Source organism: Planococcus citri, chromosome 3 (genome assembly GCF_950023065.1).
Source record: "Planococcus citri chromosome 3, ihPlaCitr1.1, whole genome shotgun sequence".
NCBI classification, from domain to species: Eukaryota; Metazoa; Arthropoda; class Insecta; order Hemiptera; family Pseudococcidae; genus Planococcus; species Planococcus citri.
In genome coordinates, this window is record NC_088679.1 from 19,135,068 (window position 1) to 19,150,513 (window position 15,446).

The window sequence follows — 15,446 nt, forward strand, 5'->3', positions numbered from 1 at the left end:
TTTTTATTTTCTAGGAATGTTCATCTGGCCATTTAAAAAGAAAAGAAAATAAGCCCGAGCGAAGCGAGGGCAAAAGCTTCTGAAAATTTGTGGTTCGAGAAGTAAAAAATAATGTTTTCCTTTCATAACAGGTCCTTATCTGAAATTTGCAATTGATCGTTTTTTCAAAATTCCAGGAATTTTGCGTGAAAATTACGAAATTCCCTGACTTTCCCCTGACTTTTCCAGACCGACCAAATTACCTGACTTTTCCAGGTTTTCCAGGCTTGTGAACACCCTGCATCTTTTGAGGTACAAAATGAACATTTTTTTTAAAATTTTCACCAAATAATTAATTTTGAGGTTTTTAAAAAAATTTTAAACCAATGATTTTGAGAAAAAATACAGTACCTACTTTTCAGGCAAAATGCAGCACTTTACAGTACTTGCAGTACCGAGGATTTCAATGCAGTACTTTTACAGTACCTGCAGTACCTGTTAGACACCCTGTGTTTCCACAACCATTGAAGGAGAAAATTTCATGAAATTCTCTGTATTTTTAATCGTGTTTTTCGCCAGTTTGCACAACATTACTGCGCCACACTTTGGAAAAAATTATACTCTCCTACCATTCCAATAAAAATATTGAAAATTTTATTCATTTTCGAAAAATATCCCAATTTTGAACAAAACATTCAAAATGTTTCCAAATTTTGAAAAAAAAAAAATGGCAAAAATTACACGAGTAATTTTTACTGATTAGTAGAAAAATCCCCAACGAAACCCAGAAGAAACACTTCCGCATTCCAATCATCAAGTACAATTCGTGGGAATGAGAAAAATCTACTCAAAGACCTTCAAAATTTCTCATCATATTTCGACAAAATCCTTCCAAAAAATACCTTCATCTCTCTCGCATCGTATAATTTGGCGGAAATGTGAAACAAAGTATATCAACGAATGAAGGAACCAGTCGATAATCATCATAGGTATAGCCTATACTCTTACATTATGCAAATTTCGACGAAAAAATTATGTCACCGGGACACGAGTAAACGGGCGAAAATTTCTCCGGGTGAATTAACAAAAAAAAAAAAATTCGAGTAAGGTTAACCAGAGAAAAAAAAATTAATCAACTCGACGCTGAAAGCCGCGCATGTTTATACAATGTGCATTTGTGCGATTTCTCCGTCACCATTATGGGCACAAAATACGAATTAATTGCACATAATTTTCACCTGTTTAAACGGCTCTGTTTTCGCAGATACGTGGAAAACATCATCCATTTTAATTAATCAATTTTTTTCCTCGTAATTACACACAAAACACGCCAGCACGTATTACAATGTGTGTACCTGTGCGTGTCTGGCGTACTGATGATACAAACCTCTCTCTATCTCTATACCTATACATACTATCGAACATTAACGAATTTTTTTTTTCATTTTGTGCAAATCAATGCAAAAAAAATTCTACTACCGAACGGTGATCGTTGTGTGCCGTTACAATGTGGCACACGCCAGTCTTCTGAGGGAACAGATTTACCTACATTTGAAAAATATTATAAGGGTATTTATTATTCTATGTTGGTCGTTAATCTGGTACACCTATATCGTAATTATTAAGACTCCCGTTATTTTGGCAAGTATTATTCATTAATAGTTGTTATTTTTCAAAGAAGCGAAAAAATGTGATCTTGAAAAATGCAGCTGTTTGCATGGCTTCGGCATCACGTCCGCCGCCGTATATATACTTTGTCTATACGTTTATTATAATTTCATGCTAATTAATATCTATATGAAAATAAAAAGGAAGAAGAAAAAAACCGCAGCTAGAACACACTTTGCAGACGGTTCCTACTATTTTCTATACACGTTGTAATAGATCAGACGTGCTTCTGCTTATACAAAGTTTTTCAACGTTTAATGGACCCATATTATGATATCGAAAGGTGTCTCATCATCATCATCATCATCATCATCATCCAGTGTCGTACCTACATTTATACGAGTATATCTAGTATATATAGCGGTATCTTCAATAGCGATGTAGACGAGTCTCGTACATAATTTACAACCTTGTTATATCGCTTGTTAAAGTTTAGTTTTCCTCACTCGAATCGCTCGCTTGTCATAGATTTATCAGCATGTATTCGTCGTCGACGTTTTCGTACGGAAGTGTCAAAATCTTTCGTACGAACTGAGAAATACATTCCTACAAATATTACGTATCTCTTCGCATGTACCTACGCTTTGATTCTACGTAATATGTATTTACGATGCTCGCAACAAGACTCGTGTGCAGCTTTACATGTACATACAGGGTGCGGCAGCTTTAGGTTATCATTTTGGCAACACTGTTATTGTATCATCCGCGTGTCGTAGAAAAAAAATAAATACATGGTTGGAAAGAGGAGAAAATGCCATTTAAAAAAAGTTTATTTCGTTTTAAAAATAAAATCTAAACAATGCTTTCCAGTACCTTTTACAAAAGTTGTCGTTTTTCAACACTTTAAAACATTCTCCAAAATTGGTTTGTCAATTGCGGACATTCAGCACAAATTCTTTCTTTCAAATCTTCCAAATCATGAACTTTGGTTAAATATACTTTTTTTTTTAAGATGTCACCAAAGAAAAAAGCCACAGGCATTGCGAGATCCGGTGGCCTCAGTGGCCAAGGAGTGGAGCTGTTTTTTTGAGATGATTCGGTTCCCAAACATCTTCTTCAAAAGTTGAATTGTCCTTGATCCTTGAACGAGTGCGCAGTGGCCCCATCTGCTCTTCATAGAAAACGAATATTGTCTACTTCTTATTTTCAACAAGATGTGGCCACTGCACACCCCTGTTCAAGGATCAAGGACAATTCAACTTCTGGAGAAGATGTTTGGGAACAGAATCATTTCAAAAAACGGCTCCATTCCTTGGCCAATGAGGTCACCGGATCTCGTAACGCCGGTGGCTTTTTTCTTTGGTGACATCTTAAGAAAAAAAGTATATTTAACCAAAGTTCATGATTTGGAAGATTTGAAAGAAAGAATTTGTGCTGAATGTGCCGCAATTGAAAAACCAATTTTGGAGAATGTTTTAAAGTGTTGAAAAACGACAACTTTTGTAAAAGGTACTGGTAAACATTGTGCAGATGTAATTTTTAAAATCAAATGAACTTTTTTAAAATGGCATTTTATCCTCTTTCCAACCATGTATTCATTTTTTTTCTCGGACACGTGGAAGAGACCACAACAGTGTTACCAAAATGATAACCTAAAGCTGCCGCACCCTGTACGAGTTGGCAGAGACGGAGTAAATCGCGATTATGAAGGATTGCCTTTGACAGGCCTTCTCGCCATTCAGGCATCCAATGCTTCAAATTCTACGTTCAAAATATCGATATTATGAGTTTGATTTATCGCAATCACGTTTGTCTGTTTTTCATCATCGTGAAGGTGGGTAGGCAATACATGTCATATAGGCATCAAAAACTATTTTCATCTTCCGCAAAAAAACAGCGAAAAAAAAAAGAAAAAAGTCGGACATCGGATCAAACTTTTGAACATTCAGGGTGTCCATTATTTTTGGCAAGTCATTTTCCTTGACTTTTCCCAGGTTTTCCAGACCATTTACCACAAACTTTGATTAAAGAAAAAGTGGGGGGGGGGGGAATAATTTTTCATACATTTTTGTTCAAACTGCAGGATATTTCTTCAAATGTAAAAAACAGATGAATTTTGATTAATAATTTTTTTAATGTAAAAAAAAACAAACAAATTTCAAACTTGCAAGAAACTCTTAAAACTTCGAGATATTTGTACTATGTTTCATTAGGTGCATGAAGAAACAAAAATTGAACCAATATTCATACATTAAACTTAAAAATCATGAAACAAACTTCAAACATGAAAAAAAAACCTTGAAGACTTCGACTTTGGTACTTTTCTTCAAGAACATGAAGAAAAAAGAATGAACATCACTCACGCATTCAACTTTGAAATAACCTAAAATTAGAGCGAGTTACAAAATCATCAAAGATTACCTACTTTACTAAATCAAATTCTCAATTTCTAAATCTAAATTTTTGATCTCATATTTTGAAAAACTATTGATTAAAAGAATGCTTCCTTTAGTTGGTGAAAATCTACCCCTTCACCAGTTTGGATTCAGGAAAAGACACTTGACCATTGATCAGGTTCATCTGGTAGTTACCCTCATCGAAAATGCGCTGGAGGAGAAAAAGTTCTGCTCGGCGGTGTTTTTGGATGTTGCAAAAGCATTTGACAAAGTCTGGCACAAAGGACTGATTTACAAGTTATCAAAAATTTTTCCAGGCAACCTTTGTTGACTGATTGAGTCATAATTGAAGGAGAGGCGATTTAGAGTCAGTCATGAAGAGGCCTTGTCACAATTTGGCGAGATCCAGATGGGAGTACCGCAAGGTAATACTGCAAAAGTCACTAGAAAAAATCTACAATTGGACAAGAAAGTTGGAGGATTGCCCTGAATCATCAAAAGTCAAGGCACTATTGCTCTTCACTCTTCATCATGCCAACAGCTTGATGAGGGTTTATCTTGCAGGAGAGCCAATACCACAGGCTGACTCAGCTAAATACCTGGGAATGCATGTGGACTCCAGATTACATATCATGGAAGCTCCATGTGAAAATGAAGTCCAGCCAGATGAAGAAAAAGCTGAGGCAACTATATTGGTTAATTGGAAGGCACTCGGAACTGGACCTGAGCTGCAAAATCCTGGTCTACAAGCAGATTATCTGACCTATCTGGACGTATGGTCTGGTGCTATGGGGCTGTGCAAAAAGGTCTAATCGCCAGATGATACAGACAAGGCAAAATGTCATACTGACAATAATCATGAATGCATGTAGATTCTCACATAATAATGATATCCATGCACATTTGCGTATTTACAATGTGGATGAAGTACGCGAATATTATGAGGATGCCCAATGCCCATGAGAAGCGCCTACACAGCCACATCAACACAGAAGCAATCCAGCTGCTGCACCCTCATGGCCCTTGGAGGCTTTGGAGAAACAAGCCTTTGGACTATAGTTAGAACTACTTGTATTAAGGATCTGGTCAATGGGCTGTGACAACCCCTCTCATTAAATGAAAATTAACAAAGTCAGATCTTTCATTTTCAAAAAAAAAAAAATTGGAATTGGAAGAAAATTTGTACATGAAGTATTTTTCAATTTCAATCAAATTAATAATGAAAAAAAACAAGTTGCCAATTTCATCAAAAATAAACTTTTTTTTTCAATGATTTGAAGGTTTTTGCTGCGCGTTTGAATTTTTTTCGTTTTTTCACCACCTGTTTGACTAAATTTACTACTTTTATGAATTCGGGGAATTGGGTATTTGGGGAAATGTCCCTTCGGGATATTGAATTCGAGCGAATGTCTGGGAACCCTGATTTTTGGTGGTTCATTTTTTCCAATTTTTCAACATATACCTATTACGCATTTTAAAGTGGAAAAAGTGGAACTAATACTGAAACTGAAACTAAAAACAGAAAACTGAAACTGAAATTGAAAACTGAAAACCGAAACTAAAATGCAAAAGCTTTGCCATCACTGATTCATCATGAACAGTTGAGCGTTCACAGTGAAAGTTGAACTTTGGGCTTTTTTGATCGATTTCTAAATTTTCATCTGTTTTCTTCAAAAACCCTGCGAACAGATTTTCTGGAAGTTCGATCATTCTCGAAGTACGACCCATCAGAGATTTGCAGTTCTGTAGCAAAACTAGCTTTAGTACGGAAATATCGAGAAAACCCTGTATGAAAAATTGAGTAAAACAGAGAACAAGATTTAATTTTCAGTTGAAATTGGTATACAGAATAATAAGCTAAGAACGAAAAATTAAAACGACGAAGGAATTTTTAATCCTTGTACGCTGCTCCAAAAATTTAAATGTCTGAGGATATTTGAAAAATAGACAATTGAAATATGTTAAAGTTATACTTCCCTCTCCCGATAAAATACCTGTGAAGTACATACTTGAAACATATCGTCCCTAAGGTCTTGCGATTTCATGTTTAAATTTGTCAGACACCTTAAGAAAATTTAATTAGGCTTCTGAGGACGCTCATTTTGATTTCCACCCTCATTTTGTAGTTCACCCCGAAAAGTTGAAATATGAGTGTGGGGATCAGGGGTTTGCAACTGACACAAATTTACTAACAATTTCTGAAATCTCTATTTTTGAAACTGATCTATCCAGGAAGCTTAAGGGTAGAATGAAAAGAAAAATCTGAATCTAGATTTTCATATTCATGCTACAAATTTCACCATCGAGGGCTCAGTTCAATATCGGGGTGAAATGAGAAGTGAAAAAATTCTACGCATTTCCTCATTTTATAATTTTTGAAGTCCTTTCCCCTTTTTTTAAAGGGGTAATTTTGAATGGGGAAGGAGGGGGGGGGGGTTATAATTAAGGGAAGAACCAAAAAGAGGCACCCAGATACTGAAATTTTTGAAAATGATTAAAATTTTCCGTAGTACTTGTTATAGTATCTACTGCTGAAGAAAATCTGCGTAAAATTCGCGGAGCGAAAAACTATGTCGATACGAATTTCTGTTTTTAATTACACTTTGAGTAAACAGCGAAAAGCTGGTTCAAGCGCACAGCTTTGTGTACTTTTACGTTCGTCATTATTTTGAAAAATAGCGTTGAAATTTTACAACAAATATTGTTACAAGTTTTGCACAACGGCGAAAAATGAAAAAAAAGGAAAGTGTCTATTATTTTTATTTATCGCGGAATGATTGCCTAATAACTACATTACCTCTGTAAACCCAATGCTCGCGTTTATGCTCCAACTTTATTATTTGAAACAATACGGCGAAGCGTAAGTGCTCGTATCGTCGTATTTAATAATCAAATAATATTGATAAATGTGTGTTTTTTTTTGGCAAAGTTATAAATTTTTTTATGTTTTGTTTTTGAAAATATAAAAAAAGATGAATAAATTTGTCTATCGTATCGTAAAATTGAATTAAAAATTTATTAAAATTCTGATCCTGCTTTGATTTTTTCATTCAAAACAAACGATCCTGGATATTTAAATAATTGTAGATACACTATTTGTAGTGATTTTTTTGTTTTTTCATCAGATCAACTGAGAATTTTCCAAATCGCGTTGCACTCAGTTTGCTCGTTGGTTTTCCACAAGATGGTGACAGCTCCTTCAATTTTAAAAACAAGCAACTAGTACATCACACATCGGAAGTTTTTTTTTTGTATTCAAATCCAACTGGTAGAACAATTTTTTAATCACAGAGATAAAGCAACCCAAAATAAGTTACCACAAAAAGTTTTAGGTGCAGAATTTTTTTTTCTCAATTTTTGGCGTATTTTGGCAAGATTTTAAGAACTTAAATTCTGCTCACTTTTCATGAGAAAAAATTAATCTTGATTTAATTAAGTTGAAATGTTGAAATTTAGTTCATGCCTTGTTTTGAACGTAATTAATCGATTGGTAATGATGATGATTTTCAATTATTCTAGAGCTTCCAGTTTCAATTTATGAAAAAGGAGTGAACTGACAAAATTTGCTTACAGGTATGGAAAAATTTTTAAAAAATGAAAGATCTCATTTCAGACCGAAACAAACAAAATATTGGAAAATCATAACCAAATCTAAACGAACCCCTCGAAATTGGAAAATGGTAGATAGTAGTAGGTACTTTATAATGCAGAATTTCTTTGAAAAACGAAAAAAAAACTACTAACGTATTAAGATTTCAATATACTCGTACAAAGAAAAATGTAAAACAAAGTGTTGTGTTGTCAAAATTTTATAAAATATGCAGTAAAATTTCTGAAAATATTGACAAAATTTCTCGAAGATACCTACTAGAAATTTAGCGAAATAGTAGTTTATTCAACTAGGGAGTAAAAGTGATTTTCGACGAATTTTGAGGTTTATTGCCCGAGTGAAGCGAGGGAAATAATTCAAAATCGTCGAAAATCACTCTTATTCCCTGGTTGAATAATATATTTTTCGTTATGAGGGAGAAAAACGCCAGTATTTACTTCCAAAAATTAGAAGCGGGAGCAAAAGTAGCACTTTTTCTCCCTAAATAATGAAAATGGTATTGTTTATAAAAAATTGGAATGAAATTGAAAAAAATATCGTGAAAATTGAGTTTCTTTTTTCGCCCCAAAGAACCAAAATTGTTACCATTTTTCTGAATGATTAAATTACATCATAATTATAACTGTTGAAATTACTGGAAAAGAATTACCTAACTATTCGATATAATATCATGTAAAAATCACATCAAATTTTAGTAGCTCAAATTCATCGTATAATATTTCTGGTAAATTTTTAAAAATTTTATTGAAAAACAATATTTTTGTAATTTAAAGTGCAAGTTTCCAACGAAAACGTGATATTTTTGAAATGGAGTGAATTTCCAATACAGTGATGAGAATTTTTCCAGACTTTGACGGTCTCCTTCACGTTTTAATTTTACCCACAAAGAGTGCCCCTCCTTACCACCATACCATGGCTCCATGTCCTTTTTTGGATAATTTTTTATATTCTCAACTCTTGGGAAACTTCTAAAAACTCAACAAAAATAAAACAATTGAAACGATTTTTATGCATTCATCCACAAAGTAGATTCATAACCCATTCATAATTTGGAAAAACTTTCAAGTTTTTGGATCAAGTACCTGGAATTTATAAAAATCAGACAAGTTTCTTATTTTGAAGAGAAGAGCTATATACCTCCATACGTATAAAATACGAAGTGTCACATTCGATAGAAGAGTAGTTCGGGTACTTTTCATTTGGGGAAATGGGTTTCGAGAAATTGGATTCGGGGAAAATTCCGATCAGGAATTAAGATAATGGATTCGGAGAATTGCACCAGAATCAAAATCAGTTTTGCTCATTTCAGTTTCAGTTTTTCATCACTTTGATATATTTCCAAAAATTAAAAGTCATCGTACCCTATAAAAATTTGAAAAATTACAATTCAGACATTTTTTTAATCTCCCTTTCGAAGAACCAATTCTCCAAAGAGGACTTCGACACCCCCACAAGGAACAAGGGTTTAGCCATATTAATCAAGATTCATAAAAACTCTTAAAAAATGAAAAAGCAAAAAATTACAAAAACTTGATGTATCAATTGTCAATTCACTAATTTTTAAAGGCTTCTGTTCTACTGAATTCGAATATCTATTTATTTTTCAAACACGACCCTCAACGGTGTCATTTCAGGTTTCAAATTTCGAAAAAAGTTCAAAAAATTGTTTAAGTGTGATGCATGCTCAGAGGAGTTGGATATCAGAAAAAGCTCTAAAAAACACCTTTTAAGCATTTTGAAATAATTTTGCAACCATTTTTTCAAAACTTTTGGCATAAAATACACATTTTTATCTGGATTTGACAATATCCTAATTACAAATACATAATACATAAATACTCATTTTTTGCACATTACCTGCTACTCGTCCATATTCAACATCCCCTATCCGCAATCCTGTTTCATTTTAATCAGCTTCATAACGCATAACTGCACAAGTACGAGTCTTACGACGATGGACTCCTCAATATTCCACATCCAACATACATTTGCATAAGGTACCTGCAGAAAAATACAATTTTCAAACCGTCAGCTATAATAATTATACATGCACAGCAAATTGATACCTACTTACGTATAGGTAATTTTCAAGCATGCATATGCACAAAATCGTATATACCTAATTGACTATTACGTCGAATTAAGCACCTTCGCGTACCATACGTAATGTACCAACATCTACATACATTATGTATTTTCAACAAACGATCATCGTTATGCAACATTGTTAAAGAGAAACCCTTACCTGGAAATCATAATCACTTATGCTGGTACATTTTTTTATTCAAACTAGTTAGTCAATAGTCATCTTCCTGTATAAAATGCATTTTTTTTTCATTTTTTGAAAAAAATTAATATTTTATGAGTAGTTAGTATCACTCATCAGTATATCCAATTAATCCATATGATCACACAAAGTCAAGGCTGTAAAGGTGGTCTTTTTTTTGCACTAACAGAGGTGTTTCTCGAAATAATGCAACATAGTCGAAAGTCGACAACGAGCCAAAAAATTCTCGACACAGGCTTCCTACAAAATAATAGTATGTGTAAAACTACACACATACTTGCCTGTATTTTTGGTTTACTTTAGTACAACTCGTATACATATAAGTAGGTAAAGGAATACACTTGACGATCTTATTAACACCACGATGCTAATTCGAGACAAAAACAAGCTACTCTGACGCAACAATACACACCACGGTGGTGATGGTGTTCCTTGAAGATGGAATTCTTTTCCGAAACACTACAAACCATATAAGCTGCCTATTAATTGTTTGCTGGGAGTTGTTTAGCAAATTAACGAGCTCACGGGGAATACTACCTATACGTAAATCTGGGTAGGACGAGGTTGGGGAGGGGGAGAGGGGGGGGACCACAGGTCTACTCTACACTACAACGATAATGTATTCGAATCACGAAGTTTTAGCGTTCGCACAAGCAAAGCAAAGCACAAAATGCATACAAGATTTTCGAAATCAAGTTACCGAAAATAATTCTTAAATGCTAATGGTTGGTAGGTATAGCCTATATGGCCTGCTGCCTTCGGCCTATGGCCTATCCGAGTAGTGTTGGTTTGTTTTTGACATTACTATAGTATTTGGTTCGTGCCGAATGGACGACGGCGTTATTTCACGTACACGTCGATGAGGACGTGGACATTTATTATTATGGAAAAGCGACGAGCGTCGTGTCAGTAGTCGCGAAGTGGTGTTTTTTTTTTTGGCAAGGTGCTTTTAATTTTCGCCACAAACGTGTGCCTGGCCGATTTAATATACAACCACACGCATACTGCAGCGATTGGTGTATCGATTTGTGCGTGAATAAATTCCATAAAAAGGTTCCACCGCGTATAGATTTCGTCTCGCAAGCTGCTATGTCGAAAGAAAAGCACGATTATTAGATTGGCATGCTTGAAAGCTGACGAATCATTGTCATCATTTAAATATCGTGGATAACATTCCACGTGGTGACGCATCCCATTTCTCCACGCGAACCTTATTGCTGTATTGTTTATACGTGAGATGAGCAGAAGCCAGAGTACAATATATAGGCAGACTGAGGGCTTAGTACAGTATACGAACCCAATACTGTCGTAATTTAGTATTCCATCGTTGTCGAAAATTTTTTTCAACTCGATGTATTGTTAGACTAGTATATTGTAGTTGTATACGACTGTGTGCAGAAATTACGACCAGACCATATTCGTGATTCACGCCAGCCAGCGTCGTCGCCGCCGCCTTTGCCATCATCAAATTAATAAAGTGTGTAGCGTACATATACGATGCTGGTTCGTTTACCTTTCGTATAGATTAACTTAGCATTGTAGGTATCTGATTACGACTCGAGGAAAAATTTAACTCATATATATTAGATTTACGTGTATATGGCGTTGCATTTTATGTACCGACTGTATACGTATACGTACCTATCGTATCGTATCGTACATACTAAAAACACGCATTTTATACATATACCAAGTATACCTACTCGTACGACGTTGTCATAAAGGCTGCTAAAGTAGTGTTGGTGATTCGCAGAGTGCCTATTGAAACTTGATTACGGCACCGTTAAGTCTGCGTACATATTAAGTATATACATGATACATGTCGTAGCCTAATACAGTACACGTAGCTTAGGCAAACTGTCGTGGAAATAACCAATAAATTTGCCATACGAAAAGGAAAACATCGTAATTAGGCCTCGTGCGAACGCGAGAAAAAAGATTTACAACGCGTTGTTCGTTATTTTGTCATTTTTTTTTATCCCTCTTGAGGCGAATTTTTCGAAGGTTGGATTGAAACTGGTGAGACTTGCGAACGGAGCCCCTACAAATATTTTTTTATCACAAATTTTTGTTTCATTCTGAACTGAACGACCCTGGTATTCACTGGCAGGAAAATTTCTGAAGTGTCCAAAGACAAAATTGACAGAGAATGCAAAAATACACTACACATAATCAAACAGATCAATTTCTGTCAAATTTTTGAATTTGAGGGGCCATTTTTCTAATGAAAAAAAAAAAAATCAAAATTTGAAATAGCAGACGTGGTTGTAAAAAGCAGGGATGAAAAGCCTTAAAATGAAACTTCAGCTTTTGGCTTTTAGCTTGAAATTTCAAAATTGAAACTTTTGGCTTTAGCTTTCGGCTATCTTGATTTTTAAGGCTGGCTTCAGCCAAACTTTCAGCTTCCAATGGCTTTCCTTATATTTTCAATTTAGCAGTTTTCAGCTATATTTCATTAAGCTTTTAGCTTTAAACTTTTGGCTTTAAGCTTTTGACTTCAAACTTTTAGCTGATACGCCATCAATTTACAAAAAAAGGGAATTAAAAATTAAATCAGGTGCATTGATTTCATAATTAATTAGTGATAGGTGGAGAATATTCATTGCTAGAAGTATTTTCATTTATTTTTTTTCCATTTCATAAAATCGCATTAAAATAAAATTGAATGACATTTTTTTCATTTTTTTGTTTTTTCTGAATTTAAAGAATTCAATTCTGCAAAAAAACCTTTGAAAAAACCCAAAAAAATGAAACTTTTGGCTAGCTTTTGGCTTGAAAAAAATGAAACTTGCAAACTTTCAGCTTTTGGCTTAGTGCGAAAATTTGATCGGCTTTCAGCTTTCGGATTTAAGCTTTCGGCTAGCTTTTCATCCCTGGTAAAAAGTTCTTGGCGAGTCGAAACAAAAGGACTTTGTGAGGGGGGATAGCCTATTATGACTTACCTATACAAAATTTTCGTTTTCCCTGTTCAATTTTTAAAAGCAGCTCAAATACGGAATTTTTCATTTCCTAAAAAAAAAACAAATTAACCCGAGCGAAGTGAAGGCAAAAATTTTCAAAAATTAGTATTTTGATAGGTGAAAACACAATGTTTTTTATACGAAGAATTTGATTTTTTCAGTTTCAAAATTGGTTTTTAGAATAGGTATTTGAATGATGATTTTTTTTTAGAAATTTCAAGTTTGAAAAAAAAGTAAACAGATCCGAACGAGCTGAAGGCAAAAGCTTCCGAAAATTTTAATTTGATAAGTGAAAGAGCTTTGTTTTTTTTATACGCAGGGATTGTACTCAAATTTTTCTCAAAAAAGGTAACTTTAGTAACCAAAAAAGCTGGAAAAAGTAACCAAAAAGTAACCAAAAAGTAACCAGAAAAGTGACCAAAAAAATTTTCAATGTAACCGAAAAACTTTAATCCGTACAAAACATTACATTTTATTTTCAGAGGTGTGATGAAGCGATGTGTAGTGGGGGGGGGGAATTCTCACAACTTTTCACGCTAGATTTTCCCAACTTTTTACTTCAGACTCCCCCCCTCCCCACCACAAGATTTTTCCAAATAATTGGTCACATAAAATGCCAAATAAAAAATTCATCTGAATTTTTTTATTAATTGGATTATGTTTTTGGAATTTGTCGAGTTGATTTTTCCATTTTAGGAAATGTTTGAAAATTCCAGTAAGTAGCAGCATTCAAATCTGCCCGAGCGAAAGCTGCAAAAATTGATAATATGAGACGTAAAACAAAGTTATTCCTTAAGATGTAAGTAAAAAGTTAATTTCCTTGGTTTCAAAATTTTTAGTTTTCAGGAGATTATCATATTCATAGAAACACATACCTATGAGTAAAAGCCCGAGCGAAGCGAGGGCAAAAAGCTTTTGAAAATTCACAATTCCTGAGAGGTAAAACAGCATTATTTTTGATGAAAAGAAAAGAGTTCTAAGTAAAATTTTGAAGAAGAAAAAAGGAAATTTGTGAAAAAACTCAGAAAAAGTACCTTTTAGTAACCAAAATTTTTAAAAAGTAACCAAAAGTTACTATTAGTAACTTTAGTAACTTGGTTACTTAAAAAGTAACAGAGTACAATCCCTGTATACGAGAAGTTTGATTTTTTTGGTTTCAAAATTTTATAATTTGGGTGTTTTTTTTTTTTTTTTTTAGAAATTTCAACTTTGAAAAAGAAAAGCAAACACGATCGGGTCAATGACCTTAAGAGGTCCAACATGCAGACATACGACCTTAAGAGATTAGACTGACGGGTCAATGACCTTGAGAGATCATACAGACAGACAATCCACTTTGGGAAGCCAAGCAGACGGTTCAATGACCCTAAGAGGCCAGACAGACGGACAAACAACCTCGAGAAGCCACATAGACGGGTCAATGACCTTTAAGAGGACAGACAAATGACCTTGAGAAGCCAGTAAAGTACGTACACGACCACGAGAAGCCAGACAGGCACTCTCAAACAACCTACTTGAGAGCTGAGGCCAGACAGGTAGACAGACAGACGACCTTGAGAAACTATTGATTTATATCCTACTTATTGTCTCTAAAATCAATTGATGGTCCTTTTTTGAGCAAATCTGGCTAAATATTTCAATTCTGAAAAAAATCAAAGGGAGTCACAAGAATGACGAATTTGATTTCGCGAATGCTGATTTTCATTTTGACCTTTTTTATGACTTTTTTTCCAAAACTGAAAAAATACACATTTACTTGAACCAATAAAATTAAAATAAAATAGGAGTGAATAAAGGCAGCACTTATTTTGGAAGTTCAAACTTTATATCTCTCTCAATAATCCCAACAGCTGAATTGTTTCATTTCAGCAAGTAAGTACCTATTCCAATCATATTCGAAGTACGAGAATCTTGAAATAAACTGAGTGAGAGGGAGGGTTCAATGCTCTGGAAATGTTGAAAAATTGTAACTTATTTCAGTAATTTCCGAATATTCGTCTCATCGTCTGAGATCGCGTCGAATTCTAAAAACCCAAGAACTGAAAAAACATGCAAATCTCAAAGCGTTGTATGACACTTTTTCATGCCTAAGTACCCAGAAAATTGACCAAATTTTGGCCTTAAAATTGTTCAAAATTGCTGAAGAAAAATTTGATAAAAAGTTTTGATTTTTTGCCAAAATTTCAACTAGGTAATTTTGATAGGTCATATGACACTTTTTTCAAGATCTCGAAAACCATCATCGAACTTTGTGCGAATTTTAAAAAAAATATCATAATAATATTTCAGTTCGAAATATTAATTTGAATTTCTCGCGAAATTTCAACACACTTTAATAGGTTTTTTGTTGAAAATTTCGAGAAAAAAAACAACCAAATTTTTTAGACTCGAAATTCATAAGTATAAATGCTCAAAAAAAAGTTTTCATAAAAATTTTAACCCATTTTGATGGTCAGCTAAGAAATAAGGCACGCTCAAAAAATGTTGAAAAAATTTGGGAAGATTTGGAAGCTGAAATTTGGTAGGTATTTCGCCCTATTTTCGGTTTCTCGAATCGATTGGAAACATGCAGTGTCGAACAATTTTGAGCAATTGTGGAGCCTCCA

General features: G+C 34.1%; 1 long non-coding RNA gene across 4 annotated transcripts in view; it reads right to left on the bottom strand.

Annotated features, from left to right (window-relative positions):
* LOC135838330 (uncharacterized) overlaps window positions 1-15,446 on the bottom strand; it is a 161,248-nt gene that overhangs the window by 47,881 nt on the left and 97,921 nt on the right. For all 4 annotated transcript variants that reach the window (XR_010557385.1, XR_010557383.1, XR_010557384.1 and 1 more), the window contains one exon: window positions 9,451-9,594. This is a non-coding gene — a long non-coding RNA (uncharacterized LOC135838330). The remainder of the gene's footprint in view (window positions 1-9,450; window positions 9,595-15,446) is intronic.